Source organism: Triticum dicoccoides, chromosome 2A (genome assembly GCF_002162155.2).
Source record: "Triticum dicoccoides isolate Atlit2015 ecotype Zavitan chromosome 2A, WEW_v2.0, whole genome shotgun sequence".
NCBI lineage: Eukaryota > Viridiplantae > Streptophyta > Magnoliopsida > Poales > Poaceae > Triticum > Triticum dicoccoides.
In genome coordinates, this window is record NC_041382.1 from 76,086,956 (window position 1) to 76,105,904 (window position 18,949).

The window sequence follows — 18,949 nt, forward strand, 5'->3', positions numbered from 1 at the left end:
ATCTAGAGGGGCCGGCCCCCTTCCCCCTTCTCCCTATAAATAGAGGGGCGAGGGGAGGGCTGCAGCACCACATCCAAGGCGCAGCCCCTCCCCTCCCCAACACCTCTCCTCCCCCGCGTGAGCTTGGCGAAGCCCTGCCGGAGAACTGCCACTCCATCACCACCACGCCGTCGTGCTGCTGTTGGAGCCTTCCTCCTCAACATCTTCCTCCTCGCTGGATCAAGGCGCAGGAGACGTCACCGGGCTGCACGTGTGTTGAACGTGGAGGCACCATTTTTCGGTGCTTAGATCGAATTCGGCCGCAATCTGAATCGCTACGTGTACGACTCCTCCAACCGCGTTCTTGCAACGCTTCCGACTCGTGATCTTCAAGGGTATGAGATGCACTCCCCTCTCTCGCGTTGCTAGTTACTCCATAGATTGATCTTGGTGATGCGTAGAAATTTTTTAATTTCTGCAACTATCCCCAACACATTTGGCCTAAATTCGGCAGGTCCGGTTGGGTGCCCATTTTCCGTCCGGTCCATGGCTGGACAACCTCCAGGCGTTTGGGCCGAATATGGGGCATCCGCTTGTAATTGCTCTGACCCATCTCATCTGGATGACCTTTCGTAAAAACCCTATTTGCCACTCACCGCGGCAAGTAGTCAACAAAATGCACAGGGACGACGGAGTGGGCTAGCCTACTTGTCGTGTGAGACCATCCACTTTTTTTGTATTTTCAGTTTCTTTCTTATTCTTATCCTTCTCATTTTCCTGTTTCTTTTTGATTTTTTCATACATACAAAAAATGTTTAGAATATTAGTTTTTCAAATTAGTTTTGAATTTCAATTTTTCTTCACTTTTTTATGATTTATTATTTTTTAAAGAAATGGAATCTCAAATTTTGTTCAGAATTTCCAATTATAGTTTGAAAGTACAAAAGATGATTGGAATATTAAATTTTTGTTCATATTTTCAAAAATTGATTCAATTTGAAAAATAATAATCATGTTTTGATTTTGTTTGCGTTTTCAAAAAGTGTTCGTCATTTTCAAAAAATACTTCATGTTTTTCAGAAAGGAAACTTTTGAATTATCAAGGAATGTATAAACTTTTAAAATGTGCAAGGATTTCAAAATTGTTCACATTTTCAAACATTGTTCTGTTTTACAAAAAATGTTTGAAATTCCAAAATAAATCCAACTTTGAAAGTTGTTTGCATTTTAAAAATATTTGGCATTTAAAATTGTTCATAATTTTCAAAAATTGTCATCAAATCTACACGTTGTTGTGCGTTCTTAAACACTTTGCACTTTCATTAATCACCAACAGTCATCTATTCTAGTGGCCAGATGCGAGAGTTCAGAACCGGTCTCAGATCAAGTTACCATGAGCAACATATCCCGACGACTATATCTCTAGCGAGACATATCATACGCTCACCTAAAGAATTTTAACTTCATGTTTTTACTGGGCCAGCTCAATTCTTCTCCACCTAGGCTCGAGGCTCGGTCGGCCGGTCGCTCACCTCGGTGGGTTGGCTGTAGGTGGTTCGGTATCGAATCATTTGAGTTTTTTTTTTACTTTTTTTTTGTTTTTTCTTCCGAATTTATTTGTTTTTCATGGTTTTCTTTTCTCTTTCCTTTTCATCAGTTTTCTTTGTTTCTTTGTTAGTTTTGACTGGTTCTTTTCTTTTTTTCCATGTATGATTTCTTTATTTCCTTCTTGGTTTTCAGTGTTTGTTTGTTTTTTAATGTTTTTCCTTGGTTATAATTTAATTTCTTCTAGTATTTCTTTTTCGGTTTCTCTGATTTCCTTTTAAATTCCTTTTTATTTAGTTTACTTTGTTTCTTTTCATGTTATTCTCTTTTTTTTCATTGGTTTTTTTATTTCTCTTTTCGTATAGAATAAGAACATTATTTTATACAGGTTTAACATTTTATTCAGTAAAATGAAACAATTTTTGTGTAAGGGTTTTTCCATGATTAACCTTTTTCAAACATATCTTTTTGATGTCAATATTATTTCATACATATTCAACATATATTTTACAGTCCAGGAACATTTTTATACACATATTCAACATTTTTACTAACAATTTTTAATACACATTTTTATGTCTACTTTTTTGCATCCACATGGTACATTTTTCTTGTACATCAGGATTTTTTTTATAGATGTTTAACTGTTTTAAATACATGATCAACATTTTTTCACACACATGTATTTTTTTTACATTTTTCATATACATGAAAAACATTTTTTTCTATACACATTTAACATTTTTAAATGCTTGATTAATATTTTGTAATACACGATCAAACTTTCTTATATAATTTTTGTATACGTGAGAAATATTTTTTATATACACATTCCATATTTTTCAAATGCTTGATTAAAAAATTCAAAACAAAGTTTTTAATGTGTTTTATTGTAATATATATATATATATTTGGAAGCATAAACAAAAATAAAAAGAAAGAAAGCAAAATAAAACATGAAAAGAGGGTTTTGGCCTCTCGCGCGCTAGGTCGTCCCAATCTCACGCGCGTCCAGGCCAGGTTGCCCTATGCCTCATTCTAAGGGAGACAAAGGCGTTCCGGAACAACATAATGGTTTTGTCAATCCACATGGGGGGCCCTCAAGAAGAATTTAATCACTCAGTTCAGATTGAGAAGGACATATCCTCACTCGGATGGACTTCACTTGGCGCACAACAGTCCAACGGCCGGGAATATTAGTTGAGGCGTTTCCAAGTCTTAAGTCTTGAAGTGTGGTGTTTTTTTAAGCATCAGTACAGACACAAACGCTCACATACACGCGCATACACTCACCCCTATGAACCCACACACGCACACCCTATCCCTATGAGCACCTCTGAAAGACTGAGCCGGCACATCATCTTGAGATTTATGAAGTCACCGTAGGCGCTTCGTCGTCGACGGAAACGTCTCCTCCCACTGAAAGCGCATAGTCGAAAATCCTGAAATAAATTCAGGAATAATGCGAGCACCAGGATTTGAACCTTGGTGGGTTGAGGATACCACTGTCCACCTAACCATCTCAACCACAGGTTGATTCGCCTCTTGAAGTGTGGTGTTATTACTAGCAATTAGATCATTTATACCCTATAGTGGATGTTATTAATTCTCTTTAACTCTCCTGTAACGCAGTGGCAACCGAGGGAGTGGTGACCTCTATATAAGCACACTGATAGCGTCTGTTTACGAGTTTGAAACCTTTGCAACAACAAAACTATATGCAAGAAACATCTCACCAGAGAACAGTTATAATCCTTGTGTCACCTACATGCGCATCGTTAGATCAAGCCTCGCTTCTATACCTCTCTTACTATCAGATTTTACCACACGAGAGTTAGCGCCCACGGTGGGGCTGCGCGTCTTTCGATCCATAGAGTTGGTGGTTTCTTCACCGATTTCCGGTCCACATGATTCCGAGGGACGTCACAATGTTTAAAATATCACATTTTTAATGATACAAAATGTGTTTTCTAAATTACGAAACAATAATTTACATTGTATAAATATTTTTTAACGGCAAAAACATTTTTTGAAAAACATGAACATTTTTTGAATGCGTGAATATTTTTTGAATGATACAAACCATGTTTTTGAAATAATTCCAACATTTATTTTACATTGTATAACCGTTTTTCAAATCTCATGAATATATTTTAAAAGCTCATGAGCATTTCTAAGTGTCCTGAACATTTTTTTCACTGGTGCAAACAATTTTTGAAACTTCCACGAACAAATTAACTACACTGCATGATTTTTTTATTTTACAATGAATGCTTTTAAAAATATAAGCAAGTTCCTTTTTGGAATATGTATATCTTTAAAATATTTCGAAATATAAAAAGAGTGTTAAAAAGTAGAAAGAGAAAAGCAAACAAACATATGTCTTTCAAGCTGCTGGGCCAGCTAGTATGCAGGCTACTTTAGGCGAGCAGTTCTACTATCTCGTAACAAGCGAGACATAGACGCTCCCTCTCGTGGTGACTATTTATTTCGAATGCGTGATTAGCATTTTTATATACATTTTTTAGGCAAACTCGCAAAGCTTTTTATTAAACCGTCACATTTACAGGGACGAAGGAAAGATCTCCCGGGTGGCCTAACCGAACATGACGACCGGTCCCAAGAGTTAAAGCGTGCTTTGCTAGTTTGTGGGCCTCGACGTTCGAGGTTCTAAACTCATGACTAAAAACACAAGAAATAAAGTTCCTAGAGTGCTCTTTAATCTCCTGCACTACAGCTCCATAAACCGACGACGTCCCTCTATCAATAGCTTCCACAGCTCGCTTGTAGTCCGAGGCGACACAGATTTTCTGAATATAGAGATCCTCTGCCAATGCTAGTGCTTCTCTTATGGCCAGGCTCTCCAACACCTCCGGCTCATCAATGTTTCTGAAGACAACAGCAGATGCACCCTGAAAAACACCTGAGACATCTCTGCATATCGCTCCTACGGCGCCGAAGCCTCCTGCTCTGGGAATTGCTGCATCAACATTTAGCTTTGCATGCTCGTCACGTGGTGGCAACCAGGTGGTCGGTCTGGGCTGAGCCGCCGCAAGTGTACTGCTGGCCGGCTTGAAGATCAGTTGCAAATCACTAAGATAGCTTCTGATGAAAGAATGCGTGGAGAAAGGTGTTTGAAAACCCCCTTCATGTATTAAGCATACCAAATTGCCCATAGAGTGACAATCAAGGTGGTGAACTCCTGCTGCGGCAAAGATTCATTTATAGCAAATAACCAGCCCTTGGCACTATCATCCACATTCATGCATATATGCTCAACTAAATCTGCACTTGCTAGGGCCCAAACACTTCTTGACATAGTGCAGTCCAACATGGAATGACGCTAGTTGTCCTCAGCGCCAGAAATAGCACAGTGATGCGACTGGGCCATGTTTCGGTGTAGAAGTATGTCACTCATGGGTAGCGAATGTTGAGCCAGTCACCAGGTAAAAACCTTCAATTTCGAAGGAACTTTCATGCCCCAGATGGAAGACCACCCCCTGCGTTCTCCCACATTGTTGAACATATCCTCAGTGCCATCAAGCCATGCCTCTCTACCAGCCTTGATACGGAAAATCATATTATAAGCCGATCATACAGAGAACAAACCCCTCTGATCTTCAGCCCAAGCCCAAAAATCATGGACTTGACATGTGCATATAGTTATCTTGAGTATGGCTTCATCGTCCTTTGGTACAAAAACTTGGCGCACCAGGTCCTCCCTCCATTCTGCCATGCTATGATCAATCAGTTCTCCAACTGTCTGGGGCGGTGCAGCCACAAGCGAGGTAACTGGCCTTGAGAAGCCCTCCCTTGGTATCCAGTTCTGAGTCCATATGTGTGTTGAGGAGCCATCTCCTATCCGGTGAATAATTCCTTGCTTCACAATGTTTCTCCCATCAATAATTGCACACCAGATTTGAGAGGGTCGAGATCCCAGCTCTGCCTCGAGGATTGACATGTTTGGGTAATAGATTGCCTTTAGCATGCGTGCACTGAGGGAATCTGGTTCTTGAAGAAGTCGCCACGCTTGCCTGGATAGGAGTGCAAGATTAAAGATCTCCATATCCCTAAATCCCAAACCCCCCAGGCTCTTAGGTCTTGTGATTACATCCCAAGATACCCAGCATGGTCTCCTTTTTCCTTCCTTGCCCCCCCACCAAAATTGGTGGATCATAGATGTGATGCTTTCACACAATCCCCTAGATAGCCAGAAACAAGACATAGAGAAAATTGGTATGGCTTGCGCCACCGACTTAATCAACACCTCTTTCCCAGCAGCAGACAAGAGTTTGTCCATCCATCCCTTGATCTTCTCCCAAACCCTATCTCGGAGGTACTTGAAGGTGCCACCCTTTGATTGAGCAACCTCGGTTGGCAAACCCAGATATTTCTCGCTTAATGACTCATTTTGCACATCGAGGCAATTTTTTACCTCTTGTCGAAGAGTGGCTGGACACCCCTTACTGAAGAAAATGGATGATTTGTCATGATTAATCCTTTGTCCTGATGCTGCACGATAAGTATTTAACAGGTTTGATACTGAATTTGCTCCCTTCACATTAGACTTAAAAAGCAACAGGCTGTCATTTGCAAACAAAAAGTGGTTAACAACTGGAGTTGTTTGGGCCACCTTCATTCCAAGCACCGATGACTGAGAACTGGATTTTAAAAGGCACGAAAGGCCCTTTGCTGCAATTAAGAATAGGTAAGGAGAAATAGGATCTCCCTGCCGAATGCCTCTTGTGGGCTTAAACTGTTCTTGCTTTTCACCATTAAACAACACTGAGAAAGAGACGGATCTGACCATGGTCATCACAACACGAATCCATTGAGTAGCAAACCCCAACTTGCTCATGATGGCCTGCAAGTAGTCCCACTCAAGCCGATCGTAAGCTTTCATCATATCAAGCTTCAGAGCGCATAAGCTGTTGCTCTTGGACTTATTTCTCTTCATAAAATGAAGGCACTCATACACACAAATAATATTATCTGTAATCAATTTGCCAGGTACAAAAGCTGACTGCTCCTCAGAGATAATATCAGGTAAAATGACCTTCAACCTATTAGCTACGACTTTCGAAGCTAACTTGTACAAAACATTACATAGGCTTATCGGCCTGAACTGGGAGAGTTGGGTAGGGCTAGTTACCTTGGAGATTAGGACTAGGACTGTATCATTTATACTTTCTAGGTTGTCCTCTCCTTGAATAATGCGAAGCACTACCGAGGTAATTTCATCACCACAAATATCCCAGTGTCTCTGGTAAAAATGCGCCGAAAAACCATCGGGGCCCGGAGCTTTTGTAGGAAACATCTAGAAAGCGCTTGCTTGACCTCATCATTTGAATATGGTGCGCACAGGCTTTCATTCATGGCCTGCGTGACCTTGCGTGGAACATGCACTAACACATCATCTATGCCCGTGACTCCCTCTGATGTATACAAGGACTTATAGAAATCTAGAACCATCGCTTTCAACTCAGTTGGGTTCTCTGTACAAATTCCAAGAGAATTGTATAGTGTCTTTATCATATTCTTTTTCCGCCTCATACTCGCCCTCATGTGAAAAAATTTGGTATTCCTGTCTCCAGCCGGTAGCCACTGTAAGCGTGACCTTTGGCGCCACATGAGCTCCTCGCGATGATAGAGCTCGACAAGCCATTCATTGATCTTTACTTCCACATGCACCGGACCCGTCCTCGCCGGATCGTTGCGGAGTTGCTCAAGTTGCGATTTAAGCTGCTTGATCTCATTACGGACGCTCCCAAAAGACTCCCTACTCCATACTGTCAAGTCTTTGGATATGGCCAGAAGTTTGTCTCGAAAATCCCCAATGCCATAACCAGGCGATACTCTGTTCCACCTGGATGAGATAGTATCTATCCATTCCTCATGTGATTCCCACACGACCTCATACCGGAAGCCGTTTTTCCTTCTACTATCCGGTAGTGGGCTAGTTATACTCAGCAAGATCGGTCCATGATCCGATGACGCAATAGTGAGATGACTGAGAGTTGCAAGCAGAAAACGCGCCATCCAGCTGGGGGAAGCGAGTGCCCTGTCCAGCCGTACATGAGTGTAGGATCCTCCAGTAACCCTTTTCTCAAAGGTCCATGGGCGGCCTTGGTAGCCTAAATCCAGGAGCAAGCAAACATCAACCGCATCCCGAAATGCTTGGATTTGTGTGTTACTTCGGTTAGCTACACCATGATGCTCTTCCAGACGTAAGACTTTGTTGAAATCACCCAAGCAAAGCCATGGCAGGGTGCTCATAGTTGATATCCCCTTCATCACATCCCAAGTCTGATCCCTGAGGTGAGCTTGAGCTTCTCCGTAGACGCATGTGATTCGCCAAGGATCCTGTCCTTTTTCCTGCACCTTTGCGTCAATATGGTAACACGAGTCACCCAAGATTTCAATATTGCTACTGTTATTCCAGAACATACCAATTCCTCCGCTTCTACCTTGACTATTTATTGCATAAGAATTCTCATATCCCAAAGTACCCGCTAAAGCTTCCACCCGTACACCACTTATTTGAGTTTCTACAACACAGAGCATGGAGGGGGAAAACTTCCTTGCGAATTCGCGAAGTTCGCAATCTACCGCAGGCTTGCCCGCGCCACGATAGTTCCAACATAGAACATTCACTGGGCTTGGTGGCGCCCCTCGAGGAGGCCCGCCACTGTTGCCATCTTGTTTTCTGTTGACTCCTCTGTCCCGGTCCTGGCTTTCTTCGGGTCCCTCTTTGGGGGAGGGCTCACAGGCGATAATCCAAGAGGCACCACCGCCGAGTTTTCACCTCCTGAAGGCAGAAATCGATGTGCATTGATCCCTCTACCGGAGTTAGACAGAGCCAAGGCGTCATGTCTGTCCGGGCGCTTTCTGTTGTGATCCAGCATGTCTACATCGCCAAGTTCAGTCTCCTCCTGCCCAACCTGATCATTCTGGTTGCCTCTGTATTGCTCGCCATGCGGAGTTTCATCCCCTCCCCTACCTGCGTTAGCTCGGCCGCCCCGACGGCTGATACGTCTCCAACGTATCTATAATTTTTTATTATTCCATGCTATTATATTATCAACCTTGGATGTTTTATATGCATTTATATGCAATTTTATATGATTTTTGGGACTAACCCATTAACCTAGAGCCTAGTGCCAGTTTCTGTTTTTTCCTTTTTTTAGAGTATCGCAGAAAAAGAAAATCAAACGGAGTCCAATTGACCTGAAACTTCACAGAACTTATTTTTGACCAGAAGAAGCCCACGGAGTATTGGAGATGGACCAGAAGAGTCCCGGGCTTCCCACGAGGGTTGGGGGCGCGCCCACCCCCCTGGGCGCGCCCCTTGCCTCGGGGACAGCCCGGAGATCCACTGACGTACTTCTTCCTCCTATATATATATCCATATACCCTAAAAACTTTAGGGAGCAGAATAGATCGGGAGTTCCGCCGTGAGAAGCCTCCGTAGCCACCGAAAACCAATCTAGACCCATTCCGACACCCTGCCGGAGGGGGGAATCCCTCTCCGGTGGCCATCTTCATCATCCCGGTGCTCTCCATGACGAGGAGGGAGTAGTTCACCCTCGGGGCTGAGGGTATGTACCAGTAGCTATGTGTTTGATCTCTCTCTCTCTCTCTCTCTCTCTCTCTCTCTCTCTCTCTCTCTCTCTCTCTCTCGTGTTCTTGAGGTGATACGATCTTGATGTATCATGAGCTTTGCTATTATAGTTGGATCTTATGATGATTCTCCCCCTCTGCTCTCTTGTAATGGATTGATTTTTCCCTTTAAAGTTATCTTATCGGATTGAGTCTTTAACGATTTGAGAACACTTGATGTATGTCTTGCGTGGGATACCCATGGTGACAATGGGGTATTATATTGATCCACTTGATGTATGTTTTGGTGATCAACTTGCGGGTTCCGCCCATGAACCTATTCATAGGGGTTGGCACACGTTTTCGTCTTGACTCTCTGGTAGAAACTTTGGGGCACTCTTTGAAGTACTTTGTGTTGGTTTGAATAGATGAATCTGAGATTGTGTGATGCATATCGTATAATCATACCCACGGATACTTGAGGTGACATTGGAGTATCTAGGTGACATTAGGGTTTTGGTTGATTTGTGTCTTAAGGTGTTATTCTAGTACGAACTCTATGATAGATTGAACGGAAAGAATAACTTCATGTTATTTTACTACGGACTCTTGAATAGATCGATCAGAAAGGATAGCTTTGAGGTGGTTTCGTACCCTACCATAATCTCTTTGTTTGTTCTCCGCTATTAGTGACTTTGGAGCGACTATTTGTTGCATGTTGAGGGATAGTTATATGATCCAATTATGTTATTATTGTTGAGAGAATTTGCACTAGTGAAAGTATGAACCCTAGGCCTTGTTTCAACGCATTGCAATACCGTTTACGCTCACTTTTATCATTAGTTACCTTGCTGTTTTTATATTTTCAGATTACAAAAACATATATCTATAATCCATATTGCACTTGTATCACCATCTCTTCGCCGAACTAGTGCACCTATGCAATTTACCATTGTATTGGGTGTGTTGGGGACACAAGAGACTCTTTGTTATTTGGTTGCAGGGTTGCTTGAGAGAGACCATCTTCATCCTACGCCTCCTACGGATTGATAAACCTTAGGTCATCCACTTGAAGGAAATTTGCTAATGTCCTACAAACCTCTGCACTTGGAGGCCCAACAACGTCTACAAAAAGAAGGTTGTGTAGTAGACATCAACAGCCACCTCCGCGACCACGTCCTTCGCCTGGTCCCCTTCCCGTACGCATGAACCAGGAAGCGGGAGCTCTTTGAAGATAAGCGCTGAGGGGGGGGGGGTATTCCTGAACCGTGCTCTTTATACAGGTGCCCCAGCATTCCACAGACCGCACACCAATCAGGTAATTTCTCATATTTCACTCTAAAGATCTGTCGTTTTCCATCACGGATCATCGACACTGTGTTCTTCAGAGGCTTGCTAACATCAATTTTCACCCACACTCGGTAGAAATTTCCCACAAAGTCATGCGAGTTTGGCTCGGCAAACAGGACCTCACCCACCTTGGCAGCAAGCGGCTTCACCAGATGAGCATATAAATCTGGTACATCATGAATCTGTACCCATATATTAAGGGTATGAAGCTTAATTGTTGAGGGCTTTGTGATGCCATCATATGGAGCCAAGATCACTGCATCTCCTCTGAAATTCCACGCCCCATCATTCATAACTCTCTCCCAATACCTAGACAGGAGAATTGGACGCTATACAAATTGTTCTCAAGCGGCTTGAATTTGACTTCTGGAGCTACGTCCCATGCCGCTCTCATATTCCTATAGAACCAAGTTTGACTGTAGGTTTTTGGTGTGTTCACCCTTGCCAGAGCTATCCACCTGACCACATCTGGCGGCGCTTCTTCCTCGTCAAACACCACGTCGTCCAGGTCCTCCTCCCGCAGTCCTAATTCAGCCATCATCTGTTGCATATCATCCACTTCACCAGACCCAGAGGCCTCCGACGTATTCATCGATATCACTAACCCGAAAGAGATGCAGATCGGTTTTCGGGTGGTGGAACCCTAGACTCTCGCGCCCCAACAACTGGCCAAGAGCGGGTGACAATCCAGGAACGCCCTGAAGTCGCTCCGAACCAGCCAAATGGGGTCAATCGACAGCAGGGGAGCAAAGCTCTCGACGGCGGCAAAAAATCGCCTCCAGGAGAAAGAAGAACCCTAACTTGAGGGAAAAGTTGGAACCCAACATTTTTATATACATGAACACACATCTTCTATCACTGAAGATTTTCCTCCTCACCTCATATTGAGCCAGCCCATTCACGCGCTCACTGTGTAAAATCAAGAAAGAAATGCGAGAGAAGCAGGAATCGAACCGAGGCCTCTAGGGGGAACTCAGGACGTTTTAACCGTTCATCCAAGTTCCCTTCAGAACAAGGGGCGCACACTACTTGAGGCATTGCAGCCGTTTTTTCTATATTTTTTCTTTTTGTTATTTCATAGGGTTTTCTTCGTTTTTCCTTCATTTGTTGTTTGGTTTTCTTTTTTTCTTCTCCATTTTTTGTTTGGTATTCTTTTTTCTTCTCATTTTGTATTTTTTTGTTTATTCTTATGTTTGTTTTTGTTTTTACTCTACATTTTCGTATATGTCAAAAACATGTTTTTAATAAGTGATCAACATTTTTTATATACATGTTCAACATTGTTTGAACTCTTATTCAACATTTTTAAAATATACTTTTTCAACATGATAATATCTCTTCAGAGTTTTTAAAATACTTGTTCAACATTTTACAAATACCCGTTCATAGTTTTTTAATATTTAATCAACATTTTATAAGGCGCGCAGTTCACCCGCGAGGTCTTTTTCTACATTTTTAATCAACATTTTTTAAAATACTTGCCGAGGTCTTTTTCTAGGTTTTACGAGAAGCCTACATTTACCGGGGGTTCCTATATGGCACGTAGTTCGCCCGCGAGCAACCAGGCACGCACTCCCCTCGCGCGCTGGCCGTTTGTATGTGCTGGCACATTTGTTGTTATTTACCTTTTGTTTTCGCTTTCTTCTTCTTCTTCTTCGTTTTTTCCTTTTTATTTTTCTTTTCTAGCTTTTCTTTAATTTTTCACTTTTTTTGCGAATCTTCTTTTCAAATTCGCGAACATTTTTTTCTCCATTGAATTCAAAAAATATTCATCAATGTAAAAAATGTTCAACAATTAATAAAATATTCAGCATATTCAATTCTTAGTTCATCGGATAATAAACAATGTTCATCAAAATTCAAAAATTGTTCAACAAACTAAAATAATGTTCATCGAATTCTCAGTTTGTTCATCATTTTCAAAAAAATTATCATCAAATCTAAAATTTCTACATTAAATTCAAAATTTATTCAACCATTTTTGCAAAAAAGAATCTCGAATACAAATTTTGTTCATCATGTTAAAAAAAGTTCATCGAATTCAATTTTTTTATCAAATACAAAATATGTCCATAATTATTAAGAAATGCTTATAAAAACTATTTTATCAAAATAAAAAATGTTAATTTTTTTGAAACCGCAAACATTTTTTAATTCAAGAACTAATATTGAAAGTTCACAATTCACATTTTTTTGAAAATTTAGAACCTTTTTGTAATCCTGAATTATTTTAACATAGAATAAAAAACAGAAAAAAGGAAAAATAAAAACGAAAAAAGGGAGCGTCTTGCCCCACGCGTGGGCCAGCCAAACAGGGCACACAGGGAACTGGGGGCCAGTTCTTTTCGGCGATTCTCCCAGAATCACCCCCCTCTGCAGCTTCTCCCAGAATCGCCACTCCACTTTTTTTACAATCCTATCTAGTTAAGGTCTAATTAACTAGGATTGTAAAAAACATATGAAGTGGTGATTCTGGGAGAAGCTGCAGAATCGCCCAAAAGAACTGGCCCTGGGGGTGCGCCCTTCCGCGACCCTGGCACGTACCGCACCAAACAGGGGCACCCATTTTACCATCATGTCGCCCTAATTCGGGACCTCCTCACTTTAGCTCTTGATTGAGGCCTTGAAATCAACGGGTGTTGGACGGCCCGCAGCCAGTTTCGCTCGTCTGCTTGACCTCTCGGTGTTGGCAAGCCCATCAAAGAAAAATCTAAAGAAAAAAAATCACTTGTTTGCTCGTAAATTAACCAATAGCTCATGGTTCGCGAGTAAAACGAAATATAGTTTTTTCATGGATTAAGAAATGCATACGTTCAAAGATGTAGAAAATCGTGAAATTGAAAAATTCATGACCTTGAAAAAATTCATTAATTTGAAAAATGTTCAATAATTTAAAAATAGTTGAGAAAGTTATGAATTCAAAAAACTTCATGGATTTGGGAAAAGATCACTTTTTTTGAAAAAAGGAAATAGAAAACTAAACAAAAAACCAGCAAAAACATGGAAAAAGAAAACAAAGAAAAGCCAGGCTGGAAGCTTTTGAAAGCTGCCCAAAACAGGGCCGGAAGCTTTGAGAATATTCCCAGAACCTTGAGTAGAAACTGAAATACAGTAAGCTTTAATGGGTGCCCGCTCCCTCTAGTGTGCATCATGAACAATTTAGGAACTATTTGGTGCCTTAAGCGCAAGGTGCAAAAGAGGAGATTCCGCCTAATCCTCCTTCCTGACCTGACACCTGACACGTCCTTCATCTTCACTTAAATGTCGGACCTCCCTTAAATAAAAAAAACGTCAGCCATCTTCGCTCCTTCTTTTGTCCTCCTCTTAAGTCCTCTTTAGCGCTCGAGATGCCGAAATCAACACCAACACTCTCGCAGACGTTTGACAGGTCGATGCCCATTAACGTAGCCTACCTTCATGTTGGCCTCGGCTTATCTTGCCTGAGCTGGCGGGCAAGCCATTCATCTCAAATGTTCTGCTTGAATGCCGCGATGGCCTCGGCGTCAGGGCAGTCGATGATCTGGTTCCTTTTGGTAAGGAATCAATTCTAGAATTTCCAAGATGACTCGCCCGGTTGCAGGACGACGTGATTGAGGTCGTCGGCATTCGGAGGTCGGACATACGTGCCTTAAAAATTTGACCTTTCCTAAAGGTGTCCTCGAGGGCTTCTAGCTCCCAATGGAATGAGGGGGCAGGCTATTCAGCTAATGCCTTGCTGACCCCTTTAACTTGAGCGGCAAATATTTGATAGCGTGGAGGACATCTCCGTTGGCCATATGTATGTGGAGGAGTAAATCCTTGATCCATACAGCTGGATCAGTCGTGCCATCGTATGATTATGTGTTTATGGGTTAAAAACCCGTCTGGGAATTGGTGTTCCATCACCCTGTCTGTAAAACAGATCGAGTGAGGAGGGCCTTGGGTCCGAGTAGTGTCGCGCCAGACATCAGGGGATATCTGTGTGTAGGCTTGATCTCGAGCTCCACCATTCCTTTCCAGCTAGGCCTCGTAGCCGTCGAGTCCCACGGGTACGCGTCTTCCTGATCCGTAAATGGACCGAGGCGGCACCCGGTTTGCCTCTACCTGGCGTCGAACGTCGTGAGGCTCTAAGTAATCAACAGGGCCCTTGCCATGACAGCGTGGCACTATTTGGGTGTGGAAACTTTCCCGCGCCGGCCTATCACGCCCTCTAGGGGCTCGGTCTAGTTGATCTGCCCATCCACGCATTAAAGGCGCGTCGTAAGTCAGTTCTTCATCGAACTCGGGCAGCAAGCGTCTGCGCGGATAAGATTTAGGCGTGCTACAACGCGTTCTTCTAGATCCTGCTCAGCTGAGAGTATTTCGACCACTTGTCGTTTAGTGCGTCTTTGTTGGCCTGCAGTTGCTGCTGCTTCTGTTTCATACTTCGGGCGGTGGCCACGAGGCGCCGCCAGAAGCGTTCTTGCTCAAAGGGGTCTTCAGGGACTATACAGTCCTCGGTACGGAGGCTCTCATCTTCCTCAGATTCAGGTAAGTAGTTGTCGTTGGCCCCTTCAAAGAGGTCATCGGGGTCCAAGTCCTCGGGGATTCCTTCGGGGCTGACATGTCGCTCTGGGGAGGCTTGAAGATCCTCTCCTGGATTGTCAGCCTCGTCAGCTACCGCACCGCCGTTGTCATCGGTGGCGTTGTTCCCACTGGGGTCCCCATTGGTGCCCGGTCCGCGCCTGCGACGACGTCTGATCGGGTTTTTGGGAGTATCAACCATGTATACATCGTAAGTAGATGTTGCAGTCCACTTTCCGGTGTTTACCACCGGCAAAGCGGGTTCTATAGGCTCATCGACATCCTCATCCATGTCGGTGGTCTTGTCAAAGTCTAGCACGTCGGTTAAATCATCAATCATGGCGACTAGGGGGGTGGTGGGTGGGACATAAATTTCCCGATCACCGGCTTTAAGTCCGATCTTGTCATAAACCGAGGTCTGACCGTCTGAGATTGATAAGCCGTGGATGCGATCGAGCATCTCATGTAGCTGGGATAGTTCCTCGGGGTTCATGGCCTGGCTGTAGGCAGTGCTAACTCAAAGTACACTCGACGTATAGCCTATCACGTCTTCAGCGTGGTGAGGATCCGAAGTCGACTCCGTATCCGGCACAAGAGTCAGTTCTAAATCCGATGAGTGTCCGAGATGGGGGGCGGACTAGTATCAAGGCTTCATGCCAAGACGAGATCGCTCGGGGTTGGTGTATTTGATTCCTCCGGCGATGCCGGGGAGCCTGATCCGACATCCTTGAAGGAGATCGGTTCCAGAGTCGAGCCTCTGATGTCTGATAGGCCCTCAATCCGGCCGGGCGTCCAGCCTGACAGGACGAGCTCGTTACGGGAATCCGCAGTGTATTCCAAGCCTCCGAAAGTCATGATCTAATCTGGGGCGTAGTTCTGACGGGGGTCAGATGTCCCGCCGAGTCGGCGCAAAAGACCATGCAACTGAACATGAGAAGTTTGTTGGGGACGTGTACGTTCCTGTAGCCGAAGCCGCAGTGAATCTACAGATGAGCCATCGATCCAGCCCTGCAAAAGTAAATGGAGGGTTTAGTGTGCTCCTTGGATCCGCAAAATAAGTTTATCAAAGAACTTATGGGGGTCGCAGCATGGGTGCTGTCGTAGTCGAGGTCTTCGGTTGTCTCCGGCCATGACTTTTGGGTCTTGAAGAGGAGCTTCCACATGTCTTCGTATTTCGTGCTGAAGAATCGCTGCAGGGTCCGGGGACCGACCGGGTTGAACTTCCACATGGGCTCTTGACGCGCGCGATAGGGGAGAATCCAGCGGAAGAGCATCACCTGGATCACGCTGGCGAGGCTGGTATTTTTATCTACCATGCTCTTGATTCGCTTCTGCAGCACCGCTACCTCGTCAGACAACGCCCAGTCCAGGCCCTTGTTGAGCCAGGATGCCAGCCGCATTGGGGGTCCGGACGTGAACTCTGTAGGAGCAGCCCATGTGGAGTCACGAGGCTCGGTGACATAGAACCACCCCTGCTGCCATCCCTTCACGGTCTCCACAAAGGTGCCCTGGGGCTAAGTGACGTTGGGCAGTTTGCTCACCATAGCACCACCGCAATCCGCGTGCTGGCCATCTGATACGTCTCCGTCGTATCTACTTTTCCAAACACTTTTGCCCTTGTTTTGGACTCTAACTTGCATGATTTGAATGGAACTAACCTGGACTGACGCTGTTTTCAGCAGAATTGTCATGGTGTTATTTATGTGCAGAAACAAAAGTTCTCAGAATGACCTGGAACTTTACGGAGACAATTTTTGGAAATAATAAAAAATCCTGGCAAAAGATCAAGACCAGGGGGCCCACACCCTAGCCACGAGGGTGGGGGCGCGCCCCCTACCTCGTGGGCCCCCTGGAGCTCCTCCGACCTCAACTCTAACTCCATATATTCACTTTCAGGAAGAAAAAAAATCAGAGAGAAGGATTCATCACGTTTTACGATATGGAGCCGCCGCCAAGCCCTAAACTCTCTCGGGAGGGCTGATCTGGAGTCCGTTCGGGGCTCCGGAGAGGGGAATCCGTCGCCCGTCATCATCAACCTTCCTCCATCACCAATTTCATGATGCTCACCGCCGTGCGTGAGTAATTCCATCGCAGGCTTGCTGGACGGTGATGGGTTGGATGAGATTTATCATGTAATCGAGTTAGTTTTGTTAGGGTTTGATCCCTAGTATCCACTATGTTCTAAGATTGATGTTGCTATGACTTTGCTATCTTTAATGCTTGTCACTAGGGCCCGAGTGCCATGATTTTAGATCTGAACCTATTATGTTTTCATGAATATATGTGAGTTCTTGATCCTATCTTGCAAGTCTACAGTCATCTACTATGTGTTATGATCCGGCAATCCCGAAGTGACAATAATCGGGACCACTCCCGGTGATGACCGTAGTTTGAGGAGTTCATGTATTCACTATGTGTTAATGCTTTGGTCCGGTACTCTATTAAAAGGAGGCCTTAATATCCCTTAGTTTCCGCTAGGACCCTGCTGCCACGGGAGGGTAGGACAAAAGATGTCATGCAAGTTCTTTTCGATAAGCACGTATGACTATATTCGGAATACATGCCTACATTACATTGATGAATTGGAGCTAGTTCTGTGTCATCCTAGGTTATGACTGTTACATGATGAACCACATCCGGCATAATTCTCTATCATCGATCCACTGCCTACGAGCTTTCCATATATTGTTCTTTGCTTATTTACTTTTCCGTTGCTATTGTTATCATCACTATAAAACACCAAAAATATTACTTTTGCCACTGTTACTTCTCCTAACGTTACCACTACTATCATATTACTTTGCTACTAAACACTTTGCTGCAGATATTAAGTTTCCAAGTGTGGTTGAATTGACAACTCAGCTGCTAATACTTGAGAACATTCTTTGGCTCCCCTTGTGTCGAATCAATAAATTTCGGTTGAATACTCTACCCTCGAAAACTGTTGCGATCCCCTATACTTGTGGGTTATCAAGACTATTTTCTGGCGCCGTTGCCGGGGAACATAGCTCTATTCTTTGAGTCACTTGGGATTTATATCTACTTATCATTATGAAGAACTTGAAAGATCCAAGAACCAAGATTTATCCCTCAACTACGAGGGGAGGTAAGGAACTGCCATGTAGCTCTGCACTTGATTCACCTTCTGTTTTGAGTAAGCTTGCGACACCTAAACCTGCTTCTGCTATTGATTCTGATATGTCGCATGTTATTGATGATGCCACTTCTGCTATGCATGATACTTATGATGAAACTACTTCTATGCTTGATACTACTATGCCACTTGGTGAATTTCTTGATGAACAACTTGCTAGGGCTAGAGAGAATGAAATTATTGAAACTGAGAATATTGATGAAAGTGATGATGAAGACTCTCCCCCTAATAAATATGAATTGCCTGTTGTTCCTGAGGGTTATGTTATGGATGAAGAAGCTACTAGAGCTATTTTAGCTTGCAATGATACATATGATCTAAATAGGTTATTAGCTAAATGGAAGCAGCAATCCCTTAATGCTAGAATGAAACCTGACCCTGCTTTTGCTACTTCACCTATCTGTGTTACTGATAAGGATTATGAATTCTCTGTTGATCCTGATATAATTACTTTGGTTGAATCTGATCCTTTTTATGGCTATGAATCTGAAATTGTTGTGGCACATCTTACTAAATTAAATGATATAGCTACCCTGTTCACTAATGATGAGAGAACTCGTTACTTTTATATCCTTAAAATATTCCCATTCTCATTAAAGGGTGATGCTAAGATATGGTTTAATTCTCTTGATCCTGGTTGTGTGCGTAGTCCCCAGGATATGATTTATTGCTTCTCTGCTAAATATTTCCCTGCTCATAAGAAACAAGCTGCCTTAAGGGATATATATAATTTTGTGCAAATTGAAGAAGAGAGTCTCCCCAAGCTTGGGGGAGGCTTCT